General features: G+C 35.7%; 1 pseudogene; it reads left to right on the top strand.

The window, feature by feature from the left end:
• Positions 1–3,911: 3,911 nt before the first annotated feature.
• Positions 3,912–13,113, top strand: LOC122347304 (annotated as a pseudogene).
• The last annotated feature ends 241 nt before the right edge of the window (positions 13,114–13,354 follow it).

The raw sequence follows: 13,354 nt of genomic DNA, 5'->3' as shown, positions 1-13,354 counted from the left end.
AGGATCCAAACTGACTAATTTTGGAGTTCAAAGTCGTTAGATATTTTCCCCTCCTCTAAAGCATTTTAAAGTTTTAGTCCTATTTGATCCACACACAATCGGCTGAGACATGCTGGCTCTGTTCCCAAACTCCGTGAGCTGGTTTTCTGTCTCTTAAGGCAGCATCCTAACTGAAATGGAAGCTCAAAAGTGACCGTTTTGGAACGCTCTACTTTGCCAGCATACAAATAGCACTTTCCACAACATGCATGAAAGGTGTGACTTACAGTTGACTTCAATATAGCGTTATGTTAATAACCGCAAACACAATACTGTAAAACGGTAAACCGGTGGCTATTCAATTTGATTTAACTGCTTTGTCCGTTATCTGCAATTGATTTTTTTTTTTTACTGAGCTTACTGCAATGCACCATGGGATTGTCCATGTGATCCACTGCCTTAGAATTTAGCCAAACAAAAGGTATCCTAGGCACCATAATGGTGCTTTTGAAAGAACCTATGTAGTCAGCTCACGTTTTGGAACACAGCCATTGTTAAGTGTTCTAGTACCTTTGGTGCTTGATCTGTACACAGTGAGCTTTGCTTTAAAAGCTTTAATGTTCCTGCCAAAGCCAAGAACATGTGTGGCAGGTGTCCGGGTGTGCTTGGAGGTCCACGTGGCCCATAAAAACTAACCCCACTTTGCATCAGGCATCTGATCTCAGTCAGCGTACCACAGGCTAGCTTTAAACCACACTTCTCGAGCCAAGAAAAGAGCAGCGCCTGCGTCCCTGTGGACTCAGGGGCCAAATGTCTGACCATGTATCCTTGACAAACCAGAGATTAACACTTTATTAACAAGATAAACGTTATTCACTTGCGGTGACACACAATAATCACTTCATAATGCAGGAGCTTTTTGATTCAGTGAAGTATTTAGAGATTTCTGAGAGCTGTCAGTGTCTTTCAACATGTATTTTCTCTAGATAGGGCACCTCTAAATCATTTTTGTCCACTATCGAGGAAATGTACAAGGCGCTTAGTGATTCATCAGAACATTGTGACATTTATGATGAAATGTTCTTGTTTACAGTATATGTGACATGTGACTTATCAAGTGACTATGTAACCTGGTACAAGCCTAAAAAGGCCAGTCTAGGGAACCTTATAATGTCACACACATAGACCAGGCCATTTCAGATTACTTAAGATGCATAAATCAATTTCCTAATATATCTTTATTAGATATTCCTGATAGGTCAAAGGCCATTTAGAGTACTAGTTCAACATAACATTCTTGAAACTGAACTTTAGCAGTAGATGTTTCATGTAATCATTTTTGGCCAATGGATATCTATTACATAGTCAGAGTTTGAAATAAACCCAGTTTATCCACAACATACAAAAAAGTAGGAGATTTCTGTGAAGTTTGTGACTTGTGAAAAGAAAATGAAATCAATGAAATAGCATTTGTTTATAAAATGTTCTTTTATCTTATTTACAACCTTGTAAAAACCAATATAAGAAAAAATCTTTACATAATGACAGTTCTCGATACTGAAATGACATTTCCACCTTGCTTGAAGTGTTCTACGAGAAATTTCCTGACCTACGTTTCGAAGGAAGAACTCAGCGAGTCCGGAGATCACTCAAAACATGTCAACATTGCATGCCGCAGTGATATGTGTTGATCTCCATTTAATGCTTGAGGCCAAAATATGAGTGGCACCTGCTGACTTCTTCCATCATACACGACAAGGCAAATGATCGGAGACAGACGGGCTCCTCTTTAACTCAATGTCACTTTCTGTCACCTGGCTCAAATCCTTGTTTTGAAAAAAATGTCTGCCATCAACTTTGCATTCTCTTTGAGAAGACCGGAAAAAGAACACACCATACTCTGTCTGAGCAAACCCGTGACCGTGCTTGAGTCTTTCTGTGATCGGACAGCAGTTGGAATCTGTTCAAGAGACAGGTGATATTTCAGTGAATCATCTGTACAGCAGGGGTTTAACTACATTGAAGGTGCCAGAAAAACATTGTCATCAGCTGTAATTCTTCTAAGTGATGCTGGAACCTAGCGGTCAAGTGATCTTAAGAGACTCTAGAAATGCATGGTGAATGATTTACAGACTGAGAACGTTTGATTAGCGGAGTCACGGAGGGCAGTGGGCATGTCGTCAGGCTATGATATTAAGATTAGCACCTTGTTTACCTGCTTGATGAACATGGTCAAGTTTGAAGGGCATACAATCACTTAGACATCGTACAGATGGCACTTTGCATAGATTTAAATAGATTTCACAAGCCCTTGTGGTCTGAAGCATCAAGGCCAGTGACTTCGCGTCATTTCTAATATTAAATATGTATAAACACTTCGTTTTAGGTTAAAAATTATTTGAGTGTTTTTAGTCATGTCTGATTACAGGCTATCAAATCAAATCATACTGAAGTTTCACAAAAGGAGAAAAAAGAACGCAACTCTTCGAAGCATTCGTGCAACATGCCAAGTCGTAGAAAAATATTTCCTGGCTCATTCTGTGGACTGATGGTTTCTGAAAAAAGAAAAACCTTCTATCAACCTTTACGTTGACTCCGCCTCAACAATTCCTTCAGCGAAGCCTCGCTATTATCCTGCAAAGCAATTTCTGGTATGACAGTGGCACTGTTTCAAAAATTACAGGTCATACTTTCAGCGTAGAGACCAATTTTTTTTTTTGTCACCAGGCAGATCCCTACCTATCAATGGTCAGTATGAACACGGTGGTTTTTCGGAAATGCTAATTTACAAACAATTTATCATCTGTCATCAGAAATGGACAGAATACTTGCTTGGTAAATAAACAAAGGCACAAATCTTTCACTGCTTGAGTTTGATAAATGACCCTAAATTTAGCTCTACCAGCCCTGGTGATTACCTCTACAGGTTATTAACTTGCATTATTTACAATCATAAATGAAATGAAAAAGCTATAACACCAGACTAACATCCACTGATTTTTTTTCTCATTAAGTTACCATCATCCACTATAATTTCAAATCAAATAACTGAAATGTCATTCTTTCTGTAAAAAAAAATAAAATAACATTTTATCTGTAATATTTTTCTGTGTGCAGACAAAAAAAGAAGGTCATCAAAATGTGGAAGAAATCAAAAGTGTCTGATCAGACAATAAATTAAATCTTATTTAAAATCGCTAACAAATTTAATAACAGATTTTTAATAAATGTAAGTGACTGTATTAATATTAAAGTCCCAGGATTCATGATCACACAGTTCACAGAAGAAAAGTGCCATCCGGATTTTATCCACAAACCTATAGCTGGTGCTGCTCTTGTCCTTGTTTACACACACACACACACATACAACATTCTTTAATTAATAATATGATATATTGTTAGGATAGTTCAATGTTTGGATTTGGAGTAGAAAAAATCCTTTTAAAGTTGTCCAAATTAAGTCATTAGCAATGCTTTTTACTTATCAAAAATTAAGTTTTGATAAATGTATAGTAGCAAATTTGCTAAATATTTTTTTATTTTTTTGACCCATGCAATATATTGTTGGCTACAAATATACCCATAATAATTATGACTGAAATTAACTGCATACACCATTATCTGCCATATGAATTTTCGCTGAACACAATTGAGTTTTTTTGTAAACTTGCAGGTAAACTGTCTATTTTTAAGGCCATTGTAGTGGGTGACCCTGCTCCTACTGTAACATGGGCCAGAAACAATAGTGATATTTCAGATCCACTGAAATATCAAGCCAAGTCTGACCCAAATTCTGGTGAACACACTATTTAGGTGAGCTGAGTTTCTGTTTCATCCCACACAAGATATTCCTGAATGTATAGATGGTGAATGTTTCTCCAGAACAAGCAGACACCTACAAATGTTTTGCTATAAATGAATTTGGAAAGACTATGGTCACTGTTATGCTGAACATCAATGAAGGTAAGAAAATTGAGACATTTGCATTCCTAACACAGTAATTCATGACTCCAGAAATTTTAAATGTGGCATTTTCTATTTAGTGAAATTCAAGAAGAACAAAGCAAACCAGGAGTCCAGTGAGTATTAATAGTGTGTGCGGTACCTTATGTGCTGTATGCAGCTTTATAAATCAGTTATTTGATTTTTTTCAGCATTCATTTTTCAGCGGCAACTGATCCAAATGAGCTCAAGGCTGTCCTGAAAAGGAAAAGGTGCTGTAAATCTTATGCTGTAAATATAGACAAAGTTATTTTAGGCAATCTCTGTGACTAATGCATTAACAGTACTGCATCTTTGTTTTTTATTCTGAGATACAGTATGAACTGTTTTGGAAAGATAGGGAGACGTGGTCCCCCAAAGCTTTAATAAAGTTCAGCAGTAGAAAAAAATATTGTAAGAAATTAGGTTTAAAAGTTTGATATCCTTCTCAACACTTTCCCAAAATATATCCCATATCCTATAGCCATACCTTTTCCTTTAATCAACTGTGAATTACCTCTCAACCCTGCAGTAAGGTTCGTCCTAAAGCCGAAGCAAGGAAAGATGGAGAAATTGACCCAAAGTTCCGGGAGATTTTGCTGAGCGCTGATAAGAAAGATTATGAGCGCATCTGTGCAGAATATGGGGTGACTAACTTCCGCTGGATGTTGAAGAAACTGAATAAGATGAAAAGAGAGAAAGAAGAGGAGCAAGCAGATATACGGTTTTGATTTGTTTCTTTGCTTTCGTTTTTTTTAGATACACTGTCAATGTGAAATGATATTGTAATGATATTTGTACTCACAGTTCGCATTTCTAACCTCAAACACATCGATGTGAATCCTGATGGATCTGCTTCTTTTGAACTTGATCTTAATCTTTTAGACGCCAGCAGCAGAATTTTCATCAACGAGGTAAATTGACTGGTTATTATAACACATCTGAGCTCAGTTCAGGTTTCAGTGCAAGCTTCTGGCTTGTGAGCTTTTGTTGTATCCCTCAGGATGGTGAGATGATTCCATATTCTCAAGATCTCAAAATGGAAATGAAACACAACCTGAATCAAGTAGGCAAGAAATACATCTTCACAATTAGGGACCTTGTCCATGATGATGCTGGCCATTATCAGTTAGATGTAGATGTCTACGTGTTCTCCCCTGATTTTAAAAGTAAGTTAAAGCCGACCTTTCCTATACAGGCGGAGAGTCAACCAACTCTATGGTAAGGCTAAAAGTAACCTAACGTGTTACACATCATAACCTGTCTTTTTAGGCAAGAGACATGGGTGTAATGTAAGATTTTAAAAAAAGAACTGAATTTGTTTTTAAACATGAATACAATTTAAGAACAAAATTTAGAAATTGATAATTATATAACCTTGTTTCCTTACATGGTTATTCAAACAGCGAATAAATTATATATAGAAGTGACATTATCACGAACTTTGATCTATCGCGAGTTTAAGCACTGTTAGCACACACACACACACACGCACATACAATCGGTATAATCACTGTAGCTGTATACACAGTGACATTAATATCTTACTTGCATTGTACGTAGGTTACATCTGCACTTTGTTGTTTATTATAAGAGAATTCGCAAGTCCAGAATTCAGTCAGAGAATGTGCGAGCACTCGACAGAACTCAACAAAACAGTTACAGCGATGACTCATCTGGACACCTCTGATTGGCCATTGCATTCCTAAGCTTAGCAGAAATGAGTATGATTGGCTAAAATGCACTGTAAAAATTCTTAAAACGAATGCGCAACCTGAGTAGATCTTAAAGTGACCCTATTATGAATTATGAAAGATTTTGGATTTGGGAGTACCAAACAACAGGTTGACATGCATGCAAGGCCAAAAAACTATTTGATATTCTTATAATGGGCTATGCATTTATTTTTACCTTTTTTGTTCAACGAACACCAAAACGATTCGTACCATATTTTTACTAAGATAACTCCCTCCCGTGATCTGTCGATTTCATTTAAAGCGGTGTTTGTGAGCTTTTAATACTCCACAAGCGACACCTATTGGCAAAGAATGATTAATTCAGGACAACGCAAAAAGATAAACAAGTGGGCGGGAAATATGCTGATAATTCATTTTGATGTCGACATGAAATAGCTTGGGACTCGTTTTAAAAATGAATCGTTTTATTGATTCAGAGTCGAATCTCTCTTGAGAGACAATAACAAGGTGCACTTTTTTAAAACTTTGCAGGATGTTTTCATTCATTTAGAACTGTGTTACACACTGCTTGAAAGGTAATTTTCAAAAATCAATAATAGAGGTGCTTTAATTTAATCGACACTGTCTCTTCATATTCACTTTGTTGACATAATAGATTTAATTTGTTTAATTTGTCTAATTTAGTGGCGTTTTTTTTTGCCCCAAGTCCCTGAGGTCATACACACACTCCTCCTATGCTTACCTTGTTAATGATGCAGTATAATTAACAGATGATTTCTACTGTAAATAACCAATAGCACTTTCCTGTAGTTCCAGTAGTGGACTTTCTGGTCAAGTTAAAAGATGAGAAAGCCATGGAGAGGGAGTGTAATCTCTCTAAACCTTTATCTAAAATCATGTGGGTCGGAAAGAACAACCGATTAGAACAGGGAGATAAATATGACGTCACTGTGTCCAAAGACCTGATCCACAGGCTGTCGGTAAAGGACTGAATGCAGGTGGATAAAGGCATCTATGCAACTGTGGCCGGAATCAAATCCAATAATGCTTGGCTGATAGTGGAAGGTACAGTATATCTCAATATATTCAAAACATTTTTTTTTTAAATTTGACTATAACAAATGAGTAAGATTAGTGTTGGGGAGGAACAAGTTAAATTCACAAGCGCTGCTAATCTAACTGCATTTTTTAGTTACGGGAGCTCAGATGTTTTCAAGATTGTTGTTCTAAAAATAAACGAGGTTTGAACATCACACCATATTGTGCAGCCTTGCAACCAACTGAACCGAGACCAAAAAAAAAAAAAAATCTCACAAACGACCAAATAATGTCTTTATTGATTAGAATGGCTAAAATAAATCCCTCAATCAGTTGATTAGTCCCATACATCAAACGTTTTTATTCTAAATTCATTTTCGAAATTACGTTTTTAAATTAAGTTTAGGTTTTAGATTAGAAATATATATTAGAAATATTTTTGTGATGTTTAAAATAACATACAATTTGATAATTATATATCCAAAATTGTCACTTAAAACAGGTGGTTTATAAACTGTGGGGAAATATATTGTTTTAAAATAATTATTTATTTAAATAGTTTGATTAAAACATAAGAAATAAAATAAAACAAACCTCAAACTGTACAGTGCTATAGTGAGCAGAATAGAAATGATAGTAATAATATCAATATTTTTTCAAAACATAAATATATACAAAATACATTGGGCTATGGAATGGAATGATTAAATAAAAAAAATCATTGATATAACTTCAGTGTTGTTAATCACTCCAACACTGTTAAAATTCGCATTACAGTGATTTATCTAAACAAATTGTATATTGTGCTTATTTCATATTGACGTTTTTGTCATGAACTAGCTGTTAACAGTCTAGATACGGAGGTCAAAAAGAAGCCCAGAAAAACAACCCAAGCCGGAGGGGCAGACATTGACCTGGCAAAGATCGCTGCAGAACAGCAGGTCAAGCTACAGAAGGAAAGAGATGAGAGAAAAGCGGTTGTCAAAACAGCCAGTGCTAAGAAAGAGGAAGCAGGTGCGGTGGACAGCGGCGGCTCTGCATCTTCTCCTGGAAGTAGTTCTAGAGAAGAAAAAAAAAAAAAAAAAAAAAGGTCAGGAGAGATGACTCTGGAGACACTGGGAGATTAATAGACACTAGAGGAAAAGACACAAGGAAAGGTAGGAGAACGGTACAAGTACATTTAATAATGAAAGTTGTATCTTGTGGCACATAAAGACACAGTTGCATTGGTGTTTTAATCATACAGTGACACGCATACATTTTCAAGAGTCCAAAGCCAATAGTAATATTGAGGTGAATTCCTGTATTTGTGCATACCAATGAACATTTTATAAATGACTGTCAGGATTTTCAAGTGGGAAAATCTCAAAGAGTAAAGGTGTGACTACAGGAGACTCTGCTGGAGATTTCCATTTTAGTGTACTTAACACTACATGGGAAATAATAACTGTTCAAATACAAAAGCCATTAATTTCCTCATCAGTACACTGACTTTAATTAATGTGATTTAAGTGGAATGCTAACATTTTATCAGGGCCATATTCACGTTTAGCCACAGTGTGGCACTGCATGAATGACAGAGCCCATGCTCAGACTGAGGGAACGGTTGACAAGATTAATGGTCCTTACTGGCAAAGGGATGTAATTTAGGCAGTTAAGGCAAGTGATTTATAACTCAAATATAATTGATCTAGCCAACTGTCTTAATAAATTTCCATTTGGTAACTTTGTGATTAATTAACAAGCTTTAAACTTGCAAACTTGCATATTTTTCACTGTTCCTTATTAGTTCGGTATTTTTATACTTCATTTCGGTATTTGAACCTTTTCTTTTGAACATGCATCACATTCTCAGTCTATAAAAATATAATCAAAAGGCATTTACATTTAATCATTTAGCAGACGCTTTTATCCAAAGCGACGCAAGGAACTATGGATTTTTGCAATGGGCTTCTATACAATGTGTGGTGTTAATAAAAATGACGACTATAACTGCTGTTGATAGTAATAAACAGTCTCTTAACATTTCAAGCCCACATTAATTTCCTTGCTAAACCTGCGTTCTTCCACCTCCACAATATTGCATTTCACCTCCCACTTCTAAGCCCAAGACACTGAATCTCTAGTCCATGCTTTCGTAACCTCTTTCTTCCACTATTTCAATTCTCTCTTAATTGGTCTTCTAGCATAAAAATCCCTGACAGATTGCAATGCAACAGTTGTCACCCACACCAAACAACCTTCCCACATAATCCTCATTCTCATACCCTCATATAACTTATTCACTTCAAGGTTCTTTTAATTTCTACAAACCTCAGTGGCCTTGAAACAATATAGTTTTTTTTTTTTCTTGTATACAAATCCCCTTCCGACTCACAAAATGTATCATTTTGAGAAAGTACATTTAATAAAATGCACTGTCCTTTGAATTTACAAGAACAACGTTGTGAACTTTAATGAAATTGTGAGATATAAATTGACAATTAAAAGAAATAAAGCTGCAATTGACAATAAATAAATATTTATTAACTTAATAAAGTTTTCCAGGTGCATACGAGTTAGTTTATATTATTTGTTTGTGACACTAACATAAGCTGTGCAAAAGGCATTTAACAACAACATTATTATATCAATAACTCTGTAAGGCATTAACATTTCGTGCATATTATAGCCATGGAATCAGCAGACCTTGCCGGTAACTTAAATGCCGGCAAATCCAATAAAGATGGGAAGAAGGTGAATTAATGATACACTCTAATGATTTATTAATCGCTTTGGTAATTGGTATTTATACTGCATCTATCACTTTTGTTAGTTTTCTTATAAAGATAAAGCAAGCATATCTAAAGATGGAGGTACACAAAAGTTAGCAAAACAAAGCAGCAAAGATACAGACTGGAGACAGAATCAGGCTGAAGTGATGGAGTGCGAGACTGACGCCAGGAAAACAGCTACAGTACATCACTATAACATAAAAACATATGTGATATACAAATATTTATGTGTGTTATATCTTTGAGTAATTGTCAATTCTGGATCAGTGATGAAGACATTTCTAAATATTACAGGCCTTCCTAAAATAAATTCGACCCTGCTGACTTACACAAGTTCTCCAAAAATGTAGTAGTTAAACTTGGCCAGACTGCTTCCTTTAAAATGCTAGTACCCCCTTAAGACCCGACAGACATCAGCTGGTTTTAGGATGGGACTTTTTGATGGTGGCAGCATAAAAGTAGTAAAGGAACTAAACCAGAGTAGTCTTCAGATAAAAGACTGACTGCAATCTGGCTCTGGGGAAATTAAGACCCATCTTAAAAACACTTTTGGTACTGCAGAGGCCTTCTCTAGACTTATTGTGCTCGGTATGTTTCTACTCCACTGAGTATTATATTGAATGAATTCTGAAATAAATATTTATAAACCGTCTGCCTTTTACATACAGACTCATACATTAACATTAAACTGACACATTAAGTGTTTTAAACAACAATCCAGACCCACCACGAGGCCCAGCAGAAGTGATTGACAGCTCATCTTCTGTCACTGAACTAAAATAGAAACCACCAAGTGATAGCGGTGGCTCTGAAGTGACCAACTACCTAGTTGAGAGTCAGCAGGTGAAGCAGAGTAGAAATACAAAAGTGTGCAGTATTTCAGCCGAACCGTCTTTTTTGAAACAAAAACGTGTCCCATGGCAGGGAGTATACCAAATCTATGCCGAGGACTCTGTGGGTATCAGTGATCCTCTGGAGACTGAAGCGATCAAGGCTGGAACTCTGATTGAGAGACTGCATGAGTAATTATGATTAATGAGCATAAATGAAGCATATTATTAATAAATAAAAACTTAATCAAATGCTCTGACTGGAAAACATTTTTCCACTTAAGATACCACTTTTCACACCCTATTTTCCACGTTTCCACATCAAAACTTTCTATGTTGTAGTTTACCCTGGTCAACCCACCCTTTCTAAAGTGATCAGCGCTTTCAAAAACTGTATCAACCTGACATGGACTCATGGAACCAAAATATTGGGCTAACAGCTAGAGAAATGCAAGAAATATAAAACGAGTGGGTGGATCCATCTCAGGATCCTATTTCAGGTACCCAACATTTTCCCAACATTTCCAAAAAAATACCTGCATGTCTGTAAAACTCCAAAAACTTACCCTTACATACAATTCACTGAAAAAGCAACTCGTATTGCTTTTCCTATGAAGGATCACAATGGGGAAGATCAGTTCAATGCACAATACTGTGTCATTGTCTCAAAACACTTTAGTGCATGACTTGTAACCAGATTCATACGTATTTTCTGACATAGTAAACTCGCTCTGAACATCACTTTCTGGACATTTCACTTTAAAAGTGTCGCAAAACATGCAAGAAGCAAGGTAATATCATTTTACATAAATGTCGCCTCAGGTACATTTTTCAGTGATTCTGCGTTGTTTTTTTCCTAATTACTGAGAACTTCACTTTCAAACCCAAAGGGTTTCTGGTTCATCTACAGTTAGACGAGAGTTACATGCTTTAAAAAGCTACTCAACATTTCTCAAACCATTCAGCTTTATGTAGCTGTTCAAGTAAAAATCAAGATTGGACATAGCTAAAGTGACATCAATGCCATGACCTTTTTCAGCTAATAAAACCAATGAATGTATAGTAAGTGAACTGGAAAACCTTGATTGTAATTACGGTGTATCTTTGGGTTACAATTAAACAAGAATTACAGGGTTTGAATCTCAGAGAGAGGACATTCATGTAAAGACAGATGCAGGGTTCACTATAAATGAAAGTGATTTTTCTGTGCTTTTTAATCTATGTAATTAGGAAACAATAGTTTTATGATTAAATGTCCTCTAATTCAGTTAAAACTTCAGATTATTCATCACTACAAGAGTAGCTATGAGGAAAAGTAAATGCAGCTTCGGATGAGAGGGACAAAACTTTCTTATATGACCATAAGATATCACTGACTAAAAAGTCTTTGATCTTCACATAGCATTTGTAAAATATAAAATAAATTCATTTTAAAAAGAAGAATTTACATCTACACTGTAAAATGTCAAACTGTGTTATTACTTAAAGTTTCTTCGTGAAATCTTATGTGAGCAGCCTGATCCTGACATATATTATAAATAATATATAAAACAGTATTTATGACATAAATAAGACTAGTTCTTTAGATGTTTTCAGACTCTTGAGGTTGGAATATATTAATGCTTTACATATTCTTCTGGATCATAAATAGGCTGAATTTTGTAACAGTGTTTTATGGGTACTTTCTAGTCAAAACACTTGAGCTGCAACTTGTCCATTATTTTAACTCTTGACATGAAATCCTCTTTAAAAACTATAATTACTGTATCTTCACATTTGCTAAATACATTGGCAATAGTTACCTATTTGGGGTAGTCTCTTTTATTCCTTTTTACCTCAAAGTGAAACTGATCAAATGCGTTATGGTTATCGATATCTATTTTTTTAAATTATTATTGGGGTGCATTTAAAAAAAAAAAAAAACTGAAATTCTCAAAGCAAGAAATATTTCCCTGAGTCACAACAACTCATGACCCGGTAAGAGGTTCAGACCCCCCTTTAAATGGTCTAGCACTTTACCTGAGGCACCTCTTATGAATTCTCACAGAAAAATCTTTAAGAACTTACCGCCTCTCTATCATATTTTCCCAGCTGCTTGGTCACACCAGAAACCTAACCGATGTATCTCATAAACCAACGTCGCATTAACTAAAAAACATTTCTTTCAGTTCAAGCTAAAATGTTTTCTGTTTAATGATCTTGCCTTCTTACCTCACAAATGAAGTATACAGACACTTCACTTGTTCCAGGAATATCAAAACATCCTCTCCCCTAATGAAATGAACACAGTCTCACCTATAATTATAATTAATAAACAGTCTTTGATTTCCTTTTCATTTTTATTAAAACTGACAATTTTTTGAATAATAATAATCCCTACATGAAAAAGGCTAGATTCAAACATGTTTCTTAATGAGCACAACAGCCCAACGTGTCATGGCTTCACCAGCAGATAACAGTAGGCTAATTATGCATCTCCAGACGTGTTGGTTATCATATCACCGACTTTACTTGACGTGCAACTATGACAATTAAAATAATCTGCCTCGCACAGCTCTGAAGTATGCAGTGAAGGATGTCTCTGAGGGGTCAGAGTATGAGTTCAGAGTAACAGCCATTAATATGTCTGGGCCTGGAGAACCCAGCGCTCCTTCTGCGATGGTCTGCGCTAAAAACCCCAACAGTACGTTCTGTTCATAATAGTTTCTTAAGAGAATATAAATGTTCAACTTTGAACTGAATTGAACATTTTGTCTTTCTTTTTACTTTCCCTCCATTAATTTTCGGTCAGGCCTCGATACAAAGATCCTGTAGACTTCTTGGTTGTAAGAGCAGGAATAGAACCAGAAAGTCCATTAAGAGGTACTTTAATTTATTGTGCATGCTGTGGATTAAACTGTGTCAGCCCTCATTCCTAAATGAACTTGTCTAAGATTAGTAAGGACGTGTACTTTTGCTCCGATGTAATGTGGGTGGGGTGAGGTTACTGAAGCAAAGAGTCAATTCAGATCAATATGTTTAATCTGTCATTATTTTTATTCTATCATTTCCTTTT

Source organism: Puntigrus tetrazona, chromosome 6 (genome assembly GCF_018831695.1).
Source record: "Puntigrus tetrazona isolate hp1 chromosome 6, ASM1883169v1, whole genome shotgun sequence".
Classification (NCBI taxonomy): Eukaryota; Metazoa; Chordata; class Actinopteri; order Cypriniformes; family Cyprinidae; genus Puntigrus; species Puntigrus tetrazona.
The sequence above is the reverse complement of the archived record's forward strand: the minus strand, read 5'-3'. Positions and strand labels throughout refer to the sequence as shown.